Raw genomic sequence first — 21,564 nt, forward strand, 5'->3', positions numbered from 1 at the left:
CAGGACGTCAGCAAGCAATGAAAGGGGGAGGGTTGGGAGTTATTGGGGCAAGCAACATGGGGGGGAGGAGTGGCGCACAAGACAAGCAACAGCATAGGAGGAGGGAAGAATCGGGTCAAGCAACAATTCGACAGGGAGAAAGGGTGTGCGAATAAAAGGGGGGAAAAAGAACCTCTGAAAGCTGAGCGTTTCAGGTTGGGTAGAGGTAAAGAGTGGTGAGGGCAACTTGAGGGTTCGGGGGTAGAGATAAAGAGGTGAGGTTGATGTGAAGGTTCACGGGTGGGTAAAGGGAGTTAAGGATGATTTCAGGGTTCGGAAGAGGGTAGCTATAAAAGGAGGTGAATGACTTTAGGATTCAGGGGTTGGTGGAGGTACAGGAATGTGGGGGTGACTTGGGGTCTCCGGGTGGGTAGAGGTAAAGGGAGGTGAGAGTGACTTGAGGGCTTGGGGGTGGTTATAGGTAAAGAGAGGCGAGAGTGAGATGAGGATTCAAGGGGGGTCATAGGTACAGGGAGATGAGGGTGACTTGAGGGTTCAGGGGTGGGCAGCGGTAAAGCGACAGGTGGCCAAAGTGTATGTTTCAGAAATTGGCCACGTGCAACAAAGTTTCATTATTGCTAGTTGTTTGCGTTCAGCTTTTGGAAATACTTTTAAGAAGGCTTTAGCTCTAATGGCTTGAAGCTATCTTGCAAAAAAAAAAGTACAACAATCTGAGTGCAAGGTACGTGGAAGAATACTAGTCAAACAAGCATTTGCAATGCAATAGGTCTTGCATTATTAAAGTTTGAGCTACTGGCATTGCTAATGATAATGCAACACCAATAGCAGCTCAAAGATTCAGTAATGCGAGACCTATTGCATTGCAAATGCTTGCTATTACTTCGAGTTGGTGAAATGTAAATTCTGCCTGCATAGTTTTACTAAATGTATGTTTTCCCTTTACAAACGTGAGAATGTTTGTAAACGTAAAACTTTTTAGAGAGAGTTTGGTTTTGCTGAGGTTTAATTTAGCAAACCCTGCAGATTTGTTTCTCGCAATTAAAATGTTGCGGTGTTTAAGGAGGTTGTGAACCTTGAAAAGTTTTGAAGACATCTTCACAAAGTTTGGGAAGGAAAATCTTTGCAACCTCGTACAACCACACATTAACTATGCATCCAGATGTGAAAATATGAAAAATGCAGTGTGATGTCTAGAACCAGCCCCATACCATCACAATGTGGTTTCTGTAAATCAGTCTGCTCTAGAGTCCCTATGCCAACTATTCCATATACAACGCTCCAAGTTTACGATACTCCTGCTACAATACTATTGGTCTCAGTGATCTATTCAGCTACTCCTCATTGGTAGCTCTATGGTATACTAAGTCATTTTAAAATGTATGATTACTAGTTCCTTACATGGAAGCAGTAGTATCAGCTAAAATTACATAATTTGCACATTTACTTCTTGGTGTAAGTTTATGAATTCAGCTAGTTTTTCTCATCAAAAATGAAGCATTATAAAGGAAAGGTCAGATTAATTAGGCCAAATGAATTGCTCAATAGCCAATTATCCTTTTTAGCATTTATTATCTGATGTGTAAAGTCAAGACCAGAAGATCTTATTACTTAATAATTTACTTTACTTACTCATGACTACCCGAAAAGCCCTTCTAAAAGATAAGAGAGCCAGACTGCAGAAAGAAATAAAACAAACGAAAAGGGCTACAAAGGGACAACGGAGGAACGAGGCAAGTATAAAATAACAAGCAGGAAGTGGGATAAGGGAGGGGGTGGCAAATGGTGATCACTTTCGCGACCGCTTTGATGTTCTCAGTGGCCGCGCGGCTCACTGAGAACCTCAAAGCGGCCGCGAAAGTGATCAGGCAGGCTGCCAAATGGTGCGCGCGCCCGACGCACATGCACTGTATTTGGAGGCCTGAAAAGCACTAGTTTGCACTTCCAAATCCCCCATTTACTAAAGCTTTCGCCAGAGCAGCGCTAAAAAAATCAATCAGTACTTGGTTCATGCTCCAAGGAAGGAAAGAAAACACACAGAGGTGAAGTGATGCCGACAGGCACTGACACACACTCTCCAATGAAAAGGAAGAAAGTAAGATTGGCAACAAAGCCAATCAATGCTAAGTAACAGGTGGACTGAAAGTCCCCTTTTAGAATTTCTTGTTTATTTTTTTTATAGAAACAATAGATCATTGCAACCGACAGTGTATGTGCGTTGTCTCAGGCGATGCCTAAAAGTAAAGGGCTCAAATTGCAAACATTTTTCTAAATTGTAGTTAGCTGCACTAAACTAGCAACGCGAGATGACCGAGTCCACATCCTGATTCACAAAATCAGGACAGCAGTATTTTACTCCGGCAAAACACATTCATAAATGCAAACTGTCAGAACGATGAATAGTCTGCATTCTTAACTGCAGCAGAATGGGAATGTGGGCATTTCTGGAAGGAATTCCATGTAGAAGTAGGTGATCACTCAGAAAACCTTAGTGTTTTTGGATATTTAAATATCCCCTGATGATGCTGCTCAACCACGGAAATACACAGATATACTCCGCTCAAAAGCATGGTTAAGCATGCTTCCTCTGTCAAAATGGAAAGCAAACATCCCCATTTTCTTATTGGTGGGGTGAATATTATTTTATAATATGTTCAATATTGTGCCATGTAATAAGTTGTGTGTACACATTTGCATCACAATTATGCATAAACAAGTTATCACTTGGTGGAAAATCTGTTTGTATCAATGTTTTCAGATTGGAGTACTTCAGGAAATCAAGGATTGTCAAAGGCTTCGTAAAATATTTCTGGTACTTTTCCTGAATCTTGGGAGAACCAGAAATGTGTTCCAAATGTAAGAGTAATCCTACAGTATCAATTTGAGCTATTTGGGAATTGGGCCCAAAGAGATTAACATATCAGTACCCCGCAAGCAACCCAGATTTACAAAAATAGGATTAAAGCATCTGCAGATCAAATTATGAAATTCAGATTAGTGCACTGAGAGCCTGCAACCTGAGAGGCACAGAAAGATGACCGATCATGAGGCCTTTAATCTAATTCAACTATCTGCTGACTTGAGTCTATGTCACATACAACTTTAGCTATACTGGGCATTGCTGCATCAGAGTTAGTTTAATTTGTTGAAGTTTGGTAAACCTTTAATTCAGACACTGGTTGTTTCATTTAGCTTAGAAAACGTAGCTTTTGAAAATAACAGAACTCTCTCGTGGGACCCTTAACATGAATGCCCTGGAAGAAATTCCATTCAGACAACGAGGGCCACAACAGCATGTTGTGTTTCTTTGAGATGTGCTTCCTGGCCTGAGTGGAGTATTACCTCACAAAATGGCCGAATCTTTAGTCTTCACACAGCTTTATTATAACTAAGTATTTTAGCTCTCTTTTGCCAAGTTAGCTTCGACGTTTTAGAGAAACCCCGAGTGGTGTTGCCTCATATTTAAAAAAAAAAAAAAAAAAAAAAAAAAGTACAAGGTAGATAGCACAAATCCCATATACATTTATTAGCTGGGTGGACACGCATTTCAGAACATTTGAATTAATATTTAACATAAATTTGTATGTCAGGCCCCATTCGGGATGCCACAGGACAGGTAGATGCTATTCGGCCACAGACATGGGAGCCCAGGTTGTTTGCCTTCATTGTCCTCTGGGCTGTTCTACTATGACTCTGCAAACTGGATGGAGTACAACCCTTTCAACACTTGGCAAGCAGTAACAGGCTTCTTAGAGATGTTAGTATGGGGGTATTGTGGGTCAGCACTTAACACTACACCTAACAAACCAATAAGACGATTGTCCAGCCCAGTGCTTCTCTTTCAAAAAAGACCTATACTTTATTATTCCAAAACACACCGCATTCATATTTGTTGCTTGACTTGCAGGTGTGTGTCCAGTGTTCTTCAAAGTGTGGTCCCAATCTAGGGACTCTAACCCCATCCATGTGTACCTGGGGCCTCTGGGTTTCTTGTGGTTCTAGTTTTATGTGCAGCGTGAACAAAGGGCCCCCTTTAGCATGGCCACCCCCTAACTTGTTGCCTAGAAATGATGCCAGCCTGACTGAAGTGTGTGCTAGGATCCTGCTAACCAGGCCCCACCACTTGTGTTCTTTCCCAAAACTTTACCTTTGCACCCACAATTGGCACAACCTCTGGCCCACATGTAAGTCCTTTTAAAAGTTACCACTGGTACAAAAGAGCCTTGTGACAAGGGAGAGCCTCTGAGGGCTGAGGCATGTATTATGCCACCCACAGGGACTCCTCACCTGACCCATACACCCTGCAGCCTGTGTCAGAGTGGGGCCCCAAACCCAAAAGTTCACATGGCACCCATCCCTGGGTGCCATGCCTAATGAACACTGCCTGTGGCATAGACCAGGCACCCCTCTACCAGGGTGCACTATACGACAGGTGAGGGCCCAGTGGCACAAGCACTGTGCCCCTGCAGTGTCTGTGCCATTCACAGACATTGTAAGTGCAGTGGAGCCATTTTGAGTACATGGTCTAAGAGTATGTCATCATGAACTCGACAGCTCCATGATGGCTTTACTGAACACTGAAAAATTTGGTATCAAACCTGCACCGATGCCAGTGTCAGATTTTTAATGTAAAATGTACCCAGAGGGCATCTTCGAGATGCCCCTGAAACCTGACCAGCCCTTGTGTTGCTACTAACCATCTGCCACCTCAGACATGTTTCTGGACCCCTGGGTAGAGAGCCCTCTGCTCTCTAGGTCTGGAAAGCAAGCAGTTCCTGGGCAGAGGGATCATGCCTCCTCCCCAGGATGGGCAGGGTCCACGAAGAAGGAGTTTCAAAGGTCTGCCGCCTTCGTTAGGTGCCCCCAGCCTTTTGCTGCTATCAGTAACTGTTTCCCACCAGTTCTATCCCCCATTTGAGCGTGGGGAGCGGCGGAAAAACCTAGCCAGGAAGAGGGGTGTCCCCACCTTTGCCAACCCCACACCTCAGGTGGGAGAGACAAGGAGAAGCCCACATCTATGTGCCCTCCATCTTGAAGATGAGGGGTCTCTCGCAATTAGGAAGAGGATATTGCCCTCCTCCCACTGGAGGATGGCATACTAGGTGGTGTAGACACCCCCAAGGAAGGGACCCATTGGTCCTGACCTGCACACCCCCTGTACTGCCCCTAAAAATAGTATTTTGGGGCACCCCTGAACATTGCCTCCACAGATTCGCCTGACCAAAGAAGAAGACGGACCAGGGCTGCTGCTGGGCCAGGACCATGGGCTGCTGCAGGGCCAGGAACTGAACCGCTGCAGACAAAACTTGGCAAGAACCCCACCACCTGGGTTGACCACTGGACCTGCTGTCCTTCCAGAAACCCTGCCTGACCTCCAAGAAAACCCAGAGGCCCTGAAACCTTTGCCAAAGCACCAAGATTCTCCCTTCGGACTAGAGGCCCGAGACCCTGGCGTCCGCTGGTACCAGAACCACCTCAGTGAGGACCGACACTGGTGGCAACGTGACTCACTACTACAAAATAACTCCCCAACCGTGGTGGTAGAGGACCAACACTTGTGTAGACGCGACTCTCCCTGCCAGGAGAAAAACAGCCCAGCTGTTCGGCCTCCTCGAGGGATCCTCTCAGCCCTCACAACCCCAGCTGTGCCTAGCCAGTGCCCAAAAGCCCGTACCCTGCTACAAGTTGCCCTTTCGGTTTCCTTTTGCCCTACCTCGACCTCTCTGGGTTGGTCTGATGACAGCGGAACTCCTCCAGCCAAACGCCAGTGACCGTGATGGAAACTGTGTTGACTGGGATTCAGAATCACCCAACTTAACTGATTGGGTTCTGTTGGCTAAGAAGGATGCTAACAGAGCTTTGACCTTGTCCCCGATGCCTAGGGAAGAGATATGGTTGATTAGGAGACCACGATCAACCATATCAAAGGCTGCAGATAGGTGGAAGAGGACCAACGTCGCTGCACCACCTTTCATGAACGCTGTTTCTGTACTGACTTTTCCTAAAGCCAAATTGTGTTTCATCCAACAAGTTGTGGGCTTGAATGTATTGGGTCAATTGGTCATTTATAATCTTTTCCGCTAATTTGGTAGGCTATGGCAGACGTGTAATGGGCCGATAATTGTTGGTGTCTTCCGTGTCGAGGTTTGACTTCTTTAATAGGGGAACGATGGAAGCTTTTTTCCATAGAAAAGGATTGACACCAACTGTAAACATGTAATTTAAGATGTTGGCCAAAACTGGCCCAATTAGCTCGGAAGACTCCTTAAGGGTAGCGGGCGGACACAGGTCCAAAGGTGATCCTGATTTAGCAGCCCTCACCAAGTTTGTTACTAGCTCCGAGGAGACAGGGGTGAACTTTCTCAGAGAGTAATTTGCTAAGGATTCTGTAGGACAGTCTGAGCTGGTTGGAGAGACGAGGGAGGCATTAAAGTTTGAATTGTTGAAGTCTACTGTAGCCTGAAAACTAAGGGCTAAGGAGTTGCAGAATGATTGAGACGTTAGGTTGGCCGAATTAGAAGGAGGAGTCTGGAGTTTGGATACCACCTGAAATATTAGTTTGGCAGAATCTTGGGCAGATTCAACTTTCCTTGTAAAGTAACTGCTATTCTCCTTAAAAAGATGATGTTTGTAAATGGCTAAAGTTTGTTTACAGAGAAGTTTCTCCTGGCTATCATAATCCCGTCGCAAGCGTCTCTTGATTCCTACAGCGTTGTTTCTCGAGCCTCAAGGCTTCCGAGTATCACAGGGCTGAGGGCATAGTTCTGTTTTTGGAGTCTGACTTGTAGGGAACTAATTTGGCAAAAGAGACATGAAGTCAACCTGTGTAGCTCAAGGCTGCCTAGTCCGGGTCATAGGAAAGAAGCCTGTGGTCTATATTCTTCCAGGCTCCGAAATATTTGGAAGGCACCTGCCCTGGATGGGGGAGTTAAGTTAGGTTAGGCTGATTTGTAGAGTGCCCCAGCAAAGGGGCATCCCGGCGCTAAAAGCAAAAAAAAAAAGGCCGCTAGCAGCACAAAGCCCATCGAGCGAAAGAGAAGCCCGAGGGCCAAAGAGCCATAGAGACAGACAGAGGGCATAGACTAACTAAACCTAGGGAGATGGGAAAAGGTGAGTTTTCAATGCTTTCCGGAATGTCAGGTAGTTATCTAAGCTCCGGATGTGAACAGGAAGGGCATTCCACAGCTTAGCTGCCAAAATGCGAAAGGAGCGCCCACTGGCGCGAGCCCTCCTGACCCGGGGGACAACTGCGAGGTGTTGACCTGCTGAGCGAAGGCAACGAGAAGGAGCGTAGGCGGAGAGCAGACCAACCAGAATGCCAGGAGCAGTCGAGTTCAGGAACCTGAACGCAATGCAGAGAGACTTGAACTCCACCCGCTTTGCCGCTGGCAGCCAGTGAAGCTGACGAATAGCGGTGGAGGTGGGGCAGTGTCTAGGTAAGCCTAGACATTTTGGACTCTTTGCAGTCTCACAATCTCTGTCTTGTTGGCCCCCAAGTAAAGCGAGCTGGCGTAGTCCAATCTCAACAGTACGGTTGCCTGGACAATCATCTGTCTGATGGAAGGGTTGCAAAAACCCAGCAGGGGTTTAAGCAAGTGCAGGATGCCAAAACATGTCGCCGCCACCTTCTTAGTCTGGGTTTGGAAACTCCAGGCCGAATCCACCCAGACCCCAAGGTTCTTCACCACCTGTTTGGGGGTGGGTGCAAGGCCCAAGGTGGTGGCCCACCACTGTTCACTCCATAGCTCAGTATCTTTCCCAACCAGCAAGACCTCAGACTTGCTGGTGTTGAGCTGGAGACAGTTGGCTATCATCCACCCTGGGACGTCCGCGAGACCGCTCTGGAATTTTGCAGCATCGTTCAAACAATCATCGGAGAGGGCGACTACTAATTGTGTGTCATCAGCATATGACACTAAAGTCAACCTTCTCCTCTTGGCTACCGCAGCTAGGGGCTGAACATACAGGTTGAAATGCGTCGGACTTAACGCAGAGCGCTGCAGCACTCTATGTTTGATAGGATGGAATCTGGAGTGAAAGGGGGGGGCCGACACCTGGAAGGACCTTTCCGAGAGAAAGGAGGTAAACCAATCCAGGGCGAGACCGATTATGCCAGCCTCCTTCAACCTCTGTATCAAAATTTGGTGAGAGACCGTATCAAATGCGGCACTAAGATCCAATAGGATTAAATAGGATTAAACCCCTCCAATATGGGACCTGTGAGGGGAGCCAGGCACCTCCCAAAACTGCGTACAAGGAAAGGAAAGTTGCAGGCAAGCGTCCGGGCTCAGGAGGACATCACAGGTGGGTTTTGCGGGTTCGGCGACCCTGGTTCCATCACCTTGGTGAGTCTGCCAGTCATGGTGGGGCCTCCGTGGGTGTAAGTGGTTGGGAGTCCTCTACTTCAGGTTTGGGTCTCTGGTGCCAACGACACACTTCTAGACACCATGCTGGAACCTGCTGGCAGTAATCCAGTCGGGCACTGAATTCTTTGGCACCATAGCTGCCAGGCACTAACTTTGGCATGGGGTCTCTTGAGGCAATGGCCTTGTTTTTCAGAGTAGCCTCCAATCCCCCCCCCCCCACCTGCCCACCCCGAATCTCCCCGAACATTTTTAGGACACTACACTCAGGGATTGCCATGACGGGTACCTCTGGATTGAAATCTTTATTTCTTGATGGTTAGAGCCACGTGGCCATATGTAATTGGTGCTGGGGTTATGTACTTTGGACTCACCGGTAAACCACAGATGCTACAAAGCAAGTGCCCCAGCTTCAGTCAGGCACTCTGGACACAAGTGCCTTGGTGGCCAAGACTGGGTTAACACGGGTAAGCTGCTCGGCACACTTCAGAAATGGAGCAGCTCCTCCAACGTTTGTAAGGATTGTTCTGTTGGAGCGGAAATCTCACGGTAATCTCTCTTTGGGAAATGTGGCACAATCGCCTGTGATTTCCATTACCCTTGTTTCCAGTAGTAGTTTTAAAGGGATTTATTTTCCTATCAAAATGTAAGTTTTTCTGACTCTTCATTCATTAGTCCGGTATCAATCAGGTTACAGAATTGATAATAGAAAAATTAAGTTAGTGCAAAGCATATCATAAATTGCACACCAAGCGTTCCATGAAGGAAAGATTTCTTATTCTAAGACAATGAGGCACACATGATGTCAGTCAGAGCTCATGAAGAGTTCAAGAATAGAAGCAAGAGTGAGCTTAGCATGAAGCTAAATTAATAATTGTAGAATCTCCCATAAAGAGAAATAATTCATAGAACAAATAAGCCATAACAAAGCCAGTCAGTCAAAGCATAAAGATTGGGGATTTTAACATAAGTCATAATGGACAAAATCTACATCTAATCTGCCTCCGTTCTGCTCTCCTACCTTCATTTCTTCATCTGAGTCTGAAACTCCTCTGCAGACTTCCATCTCTAAATCTATCTGCAAGGGTTCCTTCCAGTGTTCTGAATCTCCTAACTAGGAACGCGTTTATCAAAGAATAATGTTAAAAAGTATGTAGCTTGACTACTTCATCCAACTGGAATCGAGCATTTTCCAAAAGGACTCCTCCGCCCCTTGGCAGATTGCATGCGTCGTGTCTCAGACAGACGAAAGTCCTTCCCTCGGCATATTCTGCATCTTATTTAATATAACTCCATTTCCTAACCTTCCTTTAAAGAAACATTTAATTTCTAACTAAACACATAACAAAAGTTGGAAAAGAACCTTTTAATCAAGCAAGTAACATTAAACATAGCATGGTAATGCACTTTTAAAATGCGTGTTTTCTATTCTCGCTAAAGAAAAGAATGAAATGAGGCTTTGTTTAAACATTTCCAGCAACTACATAGATAAGGCTCCGAGGTTACAGCTGTAAATTATGTCAAGAGTTCTTCACATGGAGAGAACATTTCCTTTGCTTTTCTCGAAGGCCAACAGAAACTCACAGAGCAAGAGCTAAATCTTGAGCTGTTTCTATTTTTCTACATTTCTACTCTGTGTGAATGCTGGTGTGGGTGTGAGTTTGGGGGTTTATGTTGTGTGTGTGATTGAGAATCTCAAGCGGTTAGGTAGCCATTGAAGACAGCTGTAAACCTTTCCTTTGACTGTCTCTCTTACTGCCCCTCCACAGAGCAATACTCAAGGGGCTGGAGGTCATGCTATCTGACACACACCGGGCACCCATGGTGCTGTCTCATGATGGGGAAGGGAGGATTAATCATCCTATTAATGCGCAGTCTTGTGCAAGGGGACGTATAGAGCAGTCTGATCCAGTGAATTAAGTGAGAACTGATCCCAACAAGGGACAGAAGCTGAAATATATATGGTCACTGTTAGATTTGGGGGTCTCTAGTTGGCATAGGTAGGTACCTGTGACAAATAGGGACCCTTGCGTCTAGTCAGGGTAAAGGGGTACACTCCTAAAATAACCCCTGCTCACCCCCTTGGTAGCTTGGCACGAGCAGACAGGCTTATCTCAGAGGCAGTGTGTAAAGCATTTGTGAACACATGCAGTAATCAAGTGACAACACTACAGATGGACACCACACCAGTTTTATATAAAAAATAAGTATTCTTTATATAGATTTAACACAAGACCATAAACGACAAAAATCCACAATACTGATACTTTAAAATGTTAGAATTTAGCTTAGTTCTCTTAAGATGGTAAATGAGACACTCAGAGTTCAATGCACCTTAAGATGCGACACGCAGGGCAACGAAAGTGTTGCAAGGACGGTGATACGTTGAAGATCCGGTGCAAATAAATAAAGATGGTGCTTTCTTCTTGATGTGACACGTTTCCCGGTTATGCGGCAGCACCTGATGCGACGTCGATCCTCTTCTCTGGTGATGCGAGATGTTTCCTCATGATGCGAGCCTCGACAGGCCCTTCGACACGCTTCCCAGTGATGTGGCGGCATCTGCTGCGATGTCGATCCTCTCCACTGGCGATGCGAGTTGCTTCCACAGCGATGCGAGCCACGACAGGCCCTGCGACACTCTTCCCGGTGATGCGGCGGCGTCTGCTGCGATGTTGATCCTCTTCTCCGGCGATGAGCCGTCACAGGCCCTGCGACATGCTTCTCGGAGATGCGGCGGCGTCTGATGAGACGTCGATCCTCGTCTCATGGGATGAGCCGTGACAGGCCCTGCGACACGCTACCCAGTGATGCGGCGGCATCTGCAGCGACGCCGATCCTCTTCTCCTGGCGATGCGAAGTGCTTCAGTTGACCTGCGATGACTCAACGATTCTTCTGCGACACACTTCCCGGTGATGCGGTGGCGTCTGCTGCGACGTCGATCCTCTTCTCCGGCGATGCGAGGCGCTGGGTGTTGTGCAGCGGCAGTTCGGCAACACGGTTTCTGTTCTTGAGTCGTGCTTCCAGCTCCTTGCGACACGCACGTTCTCAAAGTCCAGCGCAACTGCAGGCACTTTAAAAGAACTCTTGGGGAGCTGGTGGGTGAAGTCTGTTGGCTGTAAGACTTCAGCAGGAGGCTAGCTCTTTTCCAAGCCCTTGGAGATCCTTCACAAGTTGAATAAAGTGCACACAAAGTCCTTTCTCCTTTCTTTGGCAGTCAGACAACCACTGCAGACCAATCCCCCAAGCAGCACTTCAGCTTAGGGATAGTCTCTCCTCAGTTTCTTCTGGTTCCACTCCTCAGCAAAGGTTTCTTCTTATTTCCCAAAGTGATCAAAAGTTCTTGGGTTTGGGTCCCAATATTTATGCCCAGTTTCTCTTTGTTCTCATAAGGCAGAGAGTCCTTTGCCTAGTCCAAACCAGTTCTGGTCAGTCCTGGAGCACTTTGTTGACAAGATTCTTTCTTTCCTTTCAGAGTGCAGGGCAGAGACATCAGCTGCACCACAGGAGGTGGAGCCAGCATTGTGGAGGGAAGGCACATCCCAATTCAGGTACCAGGTGCAACTCCTCCCACCCATCTATATACAGATCTCTCTATTCATCCCTGTGCTGACTCACCCTGTCTCCTGGAATCCCCCAGCCCCTGTCACTCAAACTTCAGACAAGGAATACACAGCCTAGCAGAGGCAGGTTTGGATGGTTAGACAAGAAAATAACTACTTTCTATAAGTGGTATTTTCAAACAGAGGATGTTAAAACCAACTTCACTAAAATATGTATTTTATCATTCTGAGTTCAGGCATACTAAATTCGAATTTCTCCATGTTCACTGAGACAGTTAGGATTATAAGATGTTATCATCAAACTGCCTATTCTGGCCTATGGAGAACAGGTTGCCTTGCAATAGTGAAAAACAAAAATGGCTGTAATTCACTATTAAAACATGCCACACACACCAGGGCATGTCCTACCTTATACTTACAATGCACCCTGCCCTTGGGCCTAACATAGGGGTGTCTGATATGAAGAAAAGGGAAGGTTTAGGGACTGGCAAGTGGGTGCACTTGCCCAGTCAGCATGACAGTATCAGACTGCACGCAGGCTCTACAATGGCAGGCCTTAGACACACTTTTACAGGCTGCTTCTGTGGGTGGCACAACCAGTGCTGCAAGCCCACCAGCAGTATTTGGATTACCAGCCCTGGGCACTCCTGGTGCACTGTACTAGGGTCTGACAGGTAAACCAAATCAACCAATCATGGAATCACTGATTCGTACATTAATTTACAATAGGGAGCACTTGCACTGGACAGCTGTGGCACAGTGCCCATAGCATCTAACACCAGCAAAAACATATGAGGCAACAACAAAAAATGGAAGGGAGACCCACGCCAAGGTGGCAGGTCTAACAATCACTTAATAAGTTGAACGCTTTTGTGGCGTGAAAGAGGACCCCCGGCCATGCTGAGTTTGGGGACTATGGAGTGTAAAAGTGTGAACATTGTGCATAAGTTATGAGCAGTGGGATGATCTGGGATGAAGCCTGACTGGTCGGGCCTGACAATGTCCGGCAATAGCGGTATTAGATGAGTGGTGGCTATCAGTTCGGTATTAGATGAATGGCTATCAGTTCAGCGAGGATTTTGTTATCTAGATTTATTAACAAAAAGGGGGCTGTAGGAGTTAGAGGTCGCAGCGATTTACCAGGTTTCAGGATGGTGACAACTACTGCCTCGCACAAGGAGAGCGGCAGCTCTCAGGTCTGTATTGCCTCTTCCTACACCGCGAGTAAATGTGGGTGAGGGTTTGAGATTGTCAGGTTGTCTTCTTGATTACCGTAGAACATAGGGACTCCTCCATGTATCCATGGTGCCACACTGCAGTAAAACTACACATGAAAGGTATCAGGTGTCCTCTTCAAAGGATCGCTTTTAGGAGGTAAAGGCTCTCAAATCTTGATTTAAGTGAAGATTTAGGCAGAAGATAAGCAAAGCACCAAACTCTTCCCTGACATAATGGAAGAGAAAACCGCCAAGAAGGTCTTTGCGGAAGAAATTCCCAGAACTGCATTTAAAAAAACAGCTGCTCCTGTGATCTTAGGAAAGGGTGGTAGATTTCTGTATGTGCTGAAAACCTGTCCTAGCCATTTTCAAGAACTACAAAGGCGATCTACGTTTAGCCCTGCTGTGAGAACCTGCTTCCTGGGGTGAGGGGCCTGTTGTAGGTTGTAGTGCTGCTGTGCAGCCTACTCAAGGAGCCTCACTCCAAAATACAGGCTGGTTCTTGATCACCAGTTACCCTTCAGGAGAAAACCACATATAGTGCTTTAGACAATGAAGCACTTCAAGATAAACCACTGTTTTTTGTTGCACTATCTCGGGTGCTCTTATGCCTGTTTCGTCCTAGATATCATTGGTGTGGTGCAGTGAGGCCCTTCTGCTTTTTCTAATTCTGGCCAATTCCACCTACTCAGACCACCGAAGTAACCTCCATCCCGGACTGTCCTTTAATCCTCGTTGTGTTGCAGATTTGGCTGGTTGTCACTACAAATTTTGGGATTGTGTCTCAAGTGTCATATGAGGCTTAGCCCCTTCCAGTATCAACCACATCTGCCCTGGACACATCTGCTCCAGTGAAGTCCTGTGACTGGCAGTTTATTGCAACCCCCAGACATGGCACATCTGAACTACTGCATCATACACAATGCATGCTATGGTGATAAATGTTCAGTAAAATTGTAAGATTAGTAAAATACTCTCGCAGAATCTGGACCCCATAAAATATGTAGGTTTAAGCAGCATTACATTGGCAAGCATATTGTCTCTGTTCAGGGTGGAAACCGCTTGAATTGGGAACTATTCGACATTACTCAACTATTTGTTTATTATGTGGATCAAATTCTTACACCATTTAATAAATTTATGGCACTGGGCCACGGGTTCTTATCAAGTAAGGAGGAATCAACAGTGGAGCGAAGTACAAACCATAGGTAATTTATTAAGCATTCAGAATGGGTCTCCATCCAACGAGCACCATGGAGTTACTCAAGGAAAGGAGCACACTTGAACAATAGCTACATGGGTTTTTATAGGGAAGATGACAAACAAGGAACGCCCAGAGGTAAATAGAACTTTGGAAAGAACACACAAATGAGCTAAGGCAAGAATCTGACAGCCTCAGTGTTTTGTGCAATTTCTATGTTTTAAGGCTGAACAACAAAATGTGCTATTCTGAGTAGACTTTACTTAAGGATTAACTATTGCCTGAAAACCTTTGAGCAAGCTGACTCTGCATGTTTACGCAGCCTACAATGTCTCAACTTTAGCTTCGTGACCTAATGTTTATGCAGGTAGAGTCAGGGACAGAATCAGGCTGAAAACAGATCAAAGGTGAGTATGAATGAAGCACAGCTAAATTAAGAAAATGAGAGATTCAGATTTTAAGGTTTCACAAGAGTAAGCTTCTCTGTCCTTCCTGCGTACATTACTCCCTGAAATCTGAAGTCTAAATTTGAGGTACTTGGCTTTCAGTGTTGGTGCTCCATAAATGATGGGTAATAGTTGCCACAGGGATTGCCCACTACCTCCATTTGTAAGAAACTGGTCTGATCGCCCTCAAGCTTCCTTTTTGATAGCTCACTGAAGCCAACTTGAGATGTTGAAACTTCACAGAGATCTTCCTGGGAGTAGCCCCACTTTGGAGATCTAAATGTGAAGTTAGCTTTGTCCAACAACTCCCACTTCCTCTTCACACCACCAGACCAACCTTCTTCTCACAATGTTTTGTCACTAAAGACTTCTATTGACACTTCAACTTTATGATGAACATTTGTCTTTTGCCATTGCCTTTTAATGGTCTATACAATAGATGTTATTCTAGGATGTTAACTTTGAACGATTATTGGATAGTAATTAATTTTAATCCTGGATGGTGATGTATTATTGCTTTTTTAATTATAAGTACTTTCTGTTCCTTCATTTTGTGGATTTTGTTTTGGGCAGTTTTTATTGAATTGTGTAGGTTTCATGCATTGCATGCAGGAGTGATTCTTCAGCTCCATTCTACTAAGAAAAACTGGTCCTCATGTGCTTTACAGAGTCTTAGTGTACCTCCATATGTGATGTGCGGCATATCACATTCATCTCTCTGTCTGCCAGCTCAAAGAACCTATGAAATATTATTTTGTAATCCAGTATTCTTTTGGACCGGTATAGACAGGTGCATAGCTTTCAAGATCCCCATGTTTTGTGACATGGTAGGCCAGTTCTGACATATTCAACAACAGTATTTTGCATGCTAGGATTTTTGAACTAATGCATAAGGAAATGTATGATCACCCCAAAGTTTTGTACTGATGCTGCCTGTTTGAAGAGTCTGAAAGTGCACTGAGGCCTTCTAACCAAACCACTGTGCCAGTGCTTTGACCCTTAAAAATGTATGTTTGATTGGCTTACCCCAGTTGGTATATGTTAAAGTACTTATAAGTCCCTAGTGTAAGCCTGTAAAATAGTGTCCCATCAAGGACTGCAGCACTTATTTTCATTTTCATTTTTACTGCAGAAAGGTTAGTAGCCCCATTGGTGTACATTGATACACGCTGACAACTCAGCAGTGCTAGCTTCCAAATACGACTACTAAAGTTGGTACCTCCATGGATCCAATGAATTGTTGCGTTAGTTATATTATGATAAAATAGACTTATAAAGGGCACGCTCACAAAAACGGTTTCTTGGCTCTAGGGAACAGTAGGTAAACCAAACCAAGCCACTGCACATTAGGAGGGAGTTAAAACTAATATGCTTTCCAGAACACGCAAGTCTTAAGCTCTTTCCTGAATTTCAAAGTATTCAGACTGAAGGTGTACTGTTAGAGGCAGGGAGTTCCGAATTGTGGGAGCTTGTAAGAGAACCTAACACCTCCTGTTGAATTTGGAATAGACAAAAGAATGGAAAAGGAAAAGCAAAGTTTCCCAGCTGGGAAATATTTCACAATTCTAGTTTGTAGAAATTGATGGCCCTTATTCCCAAAAACCTTAAAGATTATGCAGCAGGCTTTAAAAGTATTTATTTGTTCCAGTGGGAGCGAATGAAGATCTCTCAACAAAGGAGTAATATGGCAGTTCATTGAACTGATTTTTGAGACTCTACGTAAAATTGATTTTTAGGAAGGCAGAGATATAAAGAATTGGCATAATCAAGGCGAGGTGTAATTAATGCCATATCCAACCAGATTAAAGGCTTTGTCAGTGAGGTACCAGGAAATCTTTATGATTTTTTTTTTTCTAAGAGTCAGGAAACTGGTTTTATGATTTCATCCAATCTACTGTTTCAAGGTTAGCTCACTGTCTATGATGACGCCCAGACTTTTTGCTAATGTGTAGGGGTAAAGGGTTCCTCCATTTCAATAGGCTAGGCAGAGAAATTCCATGTGTTCATTTTGTTATTCAACGTGACAATTTCGATCTTTTCTGCATTAAGCTTTGAGAAGTTACTGCCCATCCAGTCCGAGATGAAACGCATGACAGAATGGAAGTTTCTCTAGGATGCAAGGGAACCTCCCTGTCTGAAAACTAACTGGGAGTCATCAGCATAGTTGTATACTTTACATTTCATCTCACCTAAGGCTTGCATGAGGGGTTTGATGTAGATGTTAAATAAATTAGGTGATAAAGAGCTTTGAGAGACCCACAATTCAGTTGAACACCGTGGCCCTGAAAGGACCCAAGATGACAGACTGAGTGCGGGTCTTCAAAAACGATCTTATGTAGTCAAGGGCTGGACCTTAAAGGCCAGCAGGCTCTACTCGATCTAACTGCAAATTGTGGTCGACCATGTCGAAGGCCGCTGATAAGTCCAGCAGGACCAATGCAGAGGTCAAACCTTTGTCGCCATCTTTGCGCATGTCCTCACTACTGAGAGAACCACTGATTCAATGCCATGAACTGGGTGAAACCCCACTTGGTGCAACTTCAAGAATTGCGAGTTTTCAACATGTAAATAGAGAATCTGTGCCAGATATGCTTCAAATAATTTGGTGGGAAAAGACAACCGAGAAATAGCTTGGTAGTTTTTCAGGAGTAAAGGAAGGATCGCTGCCTTGTGGTCTTTTTTAAGGGAATTACTACTGCCTCTTTAAAGGGCATTTGTATGCTTCCTTAGGACAGTTTAACAAGCATTTACAATGCAATGGTCTCGGCATTGGTAAAGTTAGAGTTATTGGCATTGCTCATGACATTATTTTTGTTTTATGTTTTTGTTTTTAAAACATTTAAAGAAACTGCATTGTTATTTACAATGTCAATAGCTTAATCACTCTCAAATGCCGAGACCGTTGCATTGTAAATGCTTGTTTGTGAACTATTGGTTTGCCAAGAAAAGCCCAGGGCACGGAAAGGTTCCCTCTAAACGCTCATTATTATGCTGAAGCCGCCTTCCCTTTATTATGTTAGGTTGGTCTTCGGTTCACCCCACTGACAGACAAGCATCTGGAATCACTGCGTTGGGGGAGGGGCGGATGAGCCCGACCTGTGAGCCTAAGTCGGGTCTGGTGTTTGACATATGCCCCCTCGTCTGAAAGACCCTCGAACCTTTCCTAATAATTATAAAAACGATATAAGTGATGCATAATAACTCCACGAACCGCTATTAACCAGTTTTAATTCAAAGAGTCTGTGGTGTGCTGTGTGGTTGCTCAGTGCCCATGCATTGCAAGGGTCTGCAGCCAACCACGCATTTTCTAACTCTCCGGGCGCGAGATTGATGGCCGTGACATCTGAGGGACTTTTGTGCGCAGCGCGCTCGGCAGTGAGTGCAGAAAGTGCGAACACTCAAAGAGGGGTCAGCCCTCATCACGTGTAATCTGGGCCCTGAGCAGATCAGCGGTGACAGTTATACCCCCACAAGTGAGAACACAAATCACCCTCTGCGGGCACTAGACAAGTTCAGAGGGGTGGGGTGTGTGTGTGTGGGGGGGGGGGGCTCACCCCCTCCTGTTCCAGGGGAACAACACGAATAAAACAGAATGCCCATGGCTTCGCTGCAGAATAAAATACGTGCTTTGAATGCAGCGCAGCGACTCAATCGGGGGTTGGTGGTATGGAGGGGGCAGTAGCTGGTGGCAGCAGGGGGCAGCGAGGGGAGGGGGCGAACGTGCACTGTTTATTTGTCACAAAGTGATGGTATTTTCATAGACTGCTGAAGTGAGCCGCGCGTCTCTCTCTCTCTCTCTCTCTCTCTCTCTTTCGTGGGTTGTTGGCGCTCAGCGATGCGGAATGCTCAAGTCGGGGATGGAGTGGGAAGGGAGGCACTCGGACCACTGTTGAGCGGGACAGTAATCACAGCCCTCGTCCCTCCTAACTTGGGGACAGAGTTTACCGATGCCAGCCGCGCTTTTAATTTGCAACACGTCAGACACCGAGGTAATTTATACCCACATCTGTTCGCTTCTGACTCTGAAACACTTGCGCATGCTGCTCTCAATCCCATTACGGGAGGCGGCGGCTGCTCTGTATTCCGCCTCGCGCTCCTCAGTCAAGGCACGGCCTTTCCTTCTATTGAGCACGCGAGACGAAGGCCCAAATCAAAGGTACACAAAGACCCAAACGGCTGTTTCTGGGAGCCAGAAATGAAGGTAACAGACTGCGGTGCCCTGAGCCTTGCTGCCTTTCTCCGAGGCGAAGCAGAAATGCCTCGGAGAAAGGCAGCGGTGATTTCGGATTCGGGGGCGTGTTCTCCTCTTGCCATTGGCTGGAGGAGATAATTAGATTTGTTGAAAAAAACACGCCCCCGAATCCAAAAAGGACGGGGCCTGATCGGAGTGACGGACCTCTTCTCCAATGGCTGGCCAGCATTCAAGAGGCCAGCCAATGCAGAACAGGGGAGAAGAGGGGCGGGTTCAAGCCCCTCTTCTCCAAGTCATTAAATCTCGGATCGAGACTGCGCAAGCGCAGCCTTCGAGCCGAGATCTAAAAAGGGCAGGAGAGAACCTGATGTTACAGAAAAAATGTGTTGAGAATATCGTAGGCTCCCTGGAGCCCGGCACGATGCTGCCTTTAATTGTTTCTATTTTATCAATAAAATGTTGTTCAGAAATCTTGGGTGGGAGCTATTAGCAGGGAAAATCTATGTGGTTTACAGAGTTCAGCCACAGTTCTTAAAAATATCCTAGGATTTATTAGCAGACTGCAATATCTTATAGTCAATAAGAGTCTTTGTATGTGATAACAGAGCTTCTTAACCCTTCAGCCGTTTAAAAAAAAAAAAAAAGAAAATTTCATTATCATGGACATACTGAAGGAGCTTCAATTTAGCGAGTTTAAATTCTTCATAAATCCACTGAAGATTTTAAATTTTGGACTTAACCAAGGGGGCATGTTTCTTGCTAGCACTTAGAAGCAAAAGAAAAACCTATGTTTCCATTAAATGAAGATTTTGACAGTGGGCAGTCATAGTGTCAATGAGAGTTGCACAGAAGCGTTCCGTGTCTGTATGTGACCAGTTGCGGACATACTTACTAATTCTGGATTTAGTGTCATGTTGTTGGAGACCTTCCAGTTTAAATGTAATGAGGAAATGGTCGGACCAAGTGCAGGGGAGAACTTTTAAGTGGGAGATTTGCTGTCCAAACTTGGTCAAGGATATGGCCTTAAATGTGCGTAGATGTAGACAAATGTACAAATTTAAGGCAAATTAAGAAATCCATAAAGATTTATGACACCTATTCTAACAAATTACCCAGTAGATTACTCTCCTACAATGATTCTTTTTGCATGATCTACTAGAACGGGAGAAATTATCAGGTCAGTTTCAGGAATACTGTGGCAGTGGAGGGGGGGCGGGTATGACATTTGTAAAGATTAATGGTGACCACCCCCTACCTAATCTTGCATGACTGCCTGTTAGAATGCAGAATGTTATACCTATCTGATTTAGCTCCTAAAGTATCAGAGTGTATTCATCTGCTAATCACGTTTCAGAAAGGAGTAAAATGTCAGATTGACTTAGTCAAGCAAGTTAAAAATAGCCAATTTGTGCTTAACTGCTGATTGTGTGTTAAAATAAACCACAGATAGAGTAATCAAGCGACATAATGGGTTGGAGGAAAGGTTCCTGTGCGAGTTTGCTGTGTTTAAATAGGTCTCTGCTGCTGTGCAAAAAGGGAGTGACAGCCTGAACTAAAACTGACTAGTTTTTTAGGTCTCGCCTGAGACAGCGCTTTAGCGCTGCACTGGCGAGACTTACAGTAAGCGAGTTTTGGAAGTGCAAACAGTGGCTTTTCAGGCCTCCAAATACAGTGCATGTGCGCCGGCCGGGCGCGCGCACCATTTGGAGGCCTGAAAGCACTCGTTTGCTTTCACTTTCGCGGTGCCCCACGGCCGCTTTGATGTGATCGCGATTACTTTTCCCTCTGTTCACTCTTGTTTCTTTCACTATTAGATTTGTCCTTTATATCTTCTTTTTATTCGCTTTAGCTTCATGTTCATGCTTCATCCTTTCCCTTACCCTCTTTCATTTCAACCATCCTTTTCACAGTTACCCCCTTTTCTCTACAAATATATTTCTCCATCTCTTGCTCTCTCCTTTTCCCCATGTTTATCTTCGCTCTCTGTCTTGCTTGCTGTATTTGTCTTGATTAGAATGTTTGAGCCACACCATTATGAAGTTTTCTTTGAAAACAAAAGCGTCCCATAGAGGAGTTTCTAAGTGTGTTTGGCCCTGTGACAACCTACTCCTCCTTCCTTCTCCCTCTTTGCAGCTGCTAGAATGGGGGTTTGTGACGCCTCTGCCCTCTGGGATGGCCAGAAGCAGCCCCTGCGTTCTACAAAGCCACAAACTGCAGCAGCCAGCCCTATATAAAACCAGCTAGTTGTTTACGGGCCACAGTGCGCCCTCTTCTCTGCCCCCGCCCCACACCCCTCCTCCCCCATTCCCTACGTGTTTATTAACCACATGTGCCTTGAAGCTGTGAAGATAGTTCTTCTTTACTATAGAGTTTCTAAGTTTAATGAACTGGCCACATCCTCCCCTCAATGCCTGTGCAGTGAATCTGGAAGCCTGAATATCACAAAAGTGCCTGGCAATCAGGCCGTCGAGTGATGGATAAATGCCTCTCTCCTGAGTGCCTTCCATTTCCGGCCAGCACACATCCGCACACGCCCTCCATAATTCATCGAGAGCCCCATTCATATCGGCGCGAGACTTCATTT

At 45.5% G+C, this 21,564-nt stretch overlaps 1 protein-coding gene across 10 annotated transcripts in view; it reads left to right on the top strand.

Annotated features, from left to right (window-relative positions):
- The window catches only part of LOC146822959 (serpin B6-like), a 183,451-nt gene that overhangs the window by 12,653 nt on the left and 149,234 nt on the right, over window positions 1-21,564 (top strand). For 2 of the 10 annotated variants that reach the window (XM_085607129.1, XM_085607128.1), the window contains exon 2: window positions 11,837-11,912. The exons of the other annotated variants lie outside the window; for them this stretch is intronic. The gene's annotated coding sequence lies outside the window, so the exon portion shown is untranslated. The remainder of the gene's footprint in view (window positions 1-11,836; window positions 11,913-21,564) is intronic. 10 annotated transcript variants of the gene reach the window in all.

This window comes from Triturus cristatus, chromosome 5_2 (genome assembly GCF_964204655.1).
Source record: "Triturus cristatus chromosome 5_2, aTriCri1.1, whole genome shotgun sequence".
In the NCBI taxonomy this organism is placed as follows: Eukaryota; Metazoa; Chordata; class Amphibia; order Caudata; family Salamandridae; genus Triturus; species Triturus cristatus.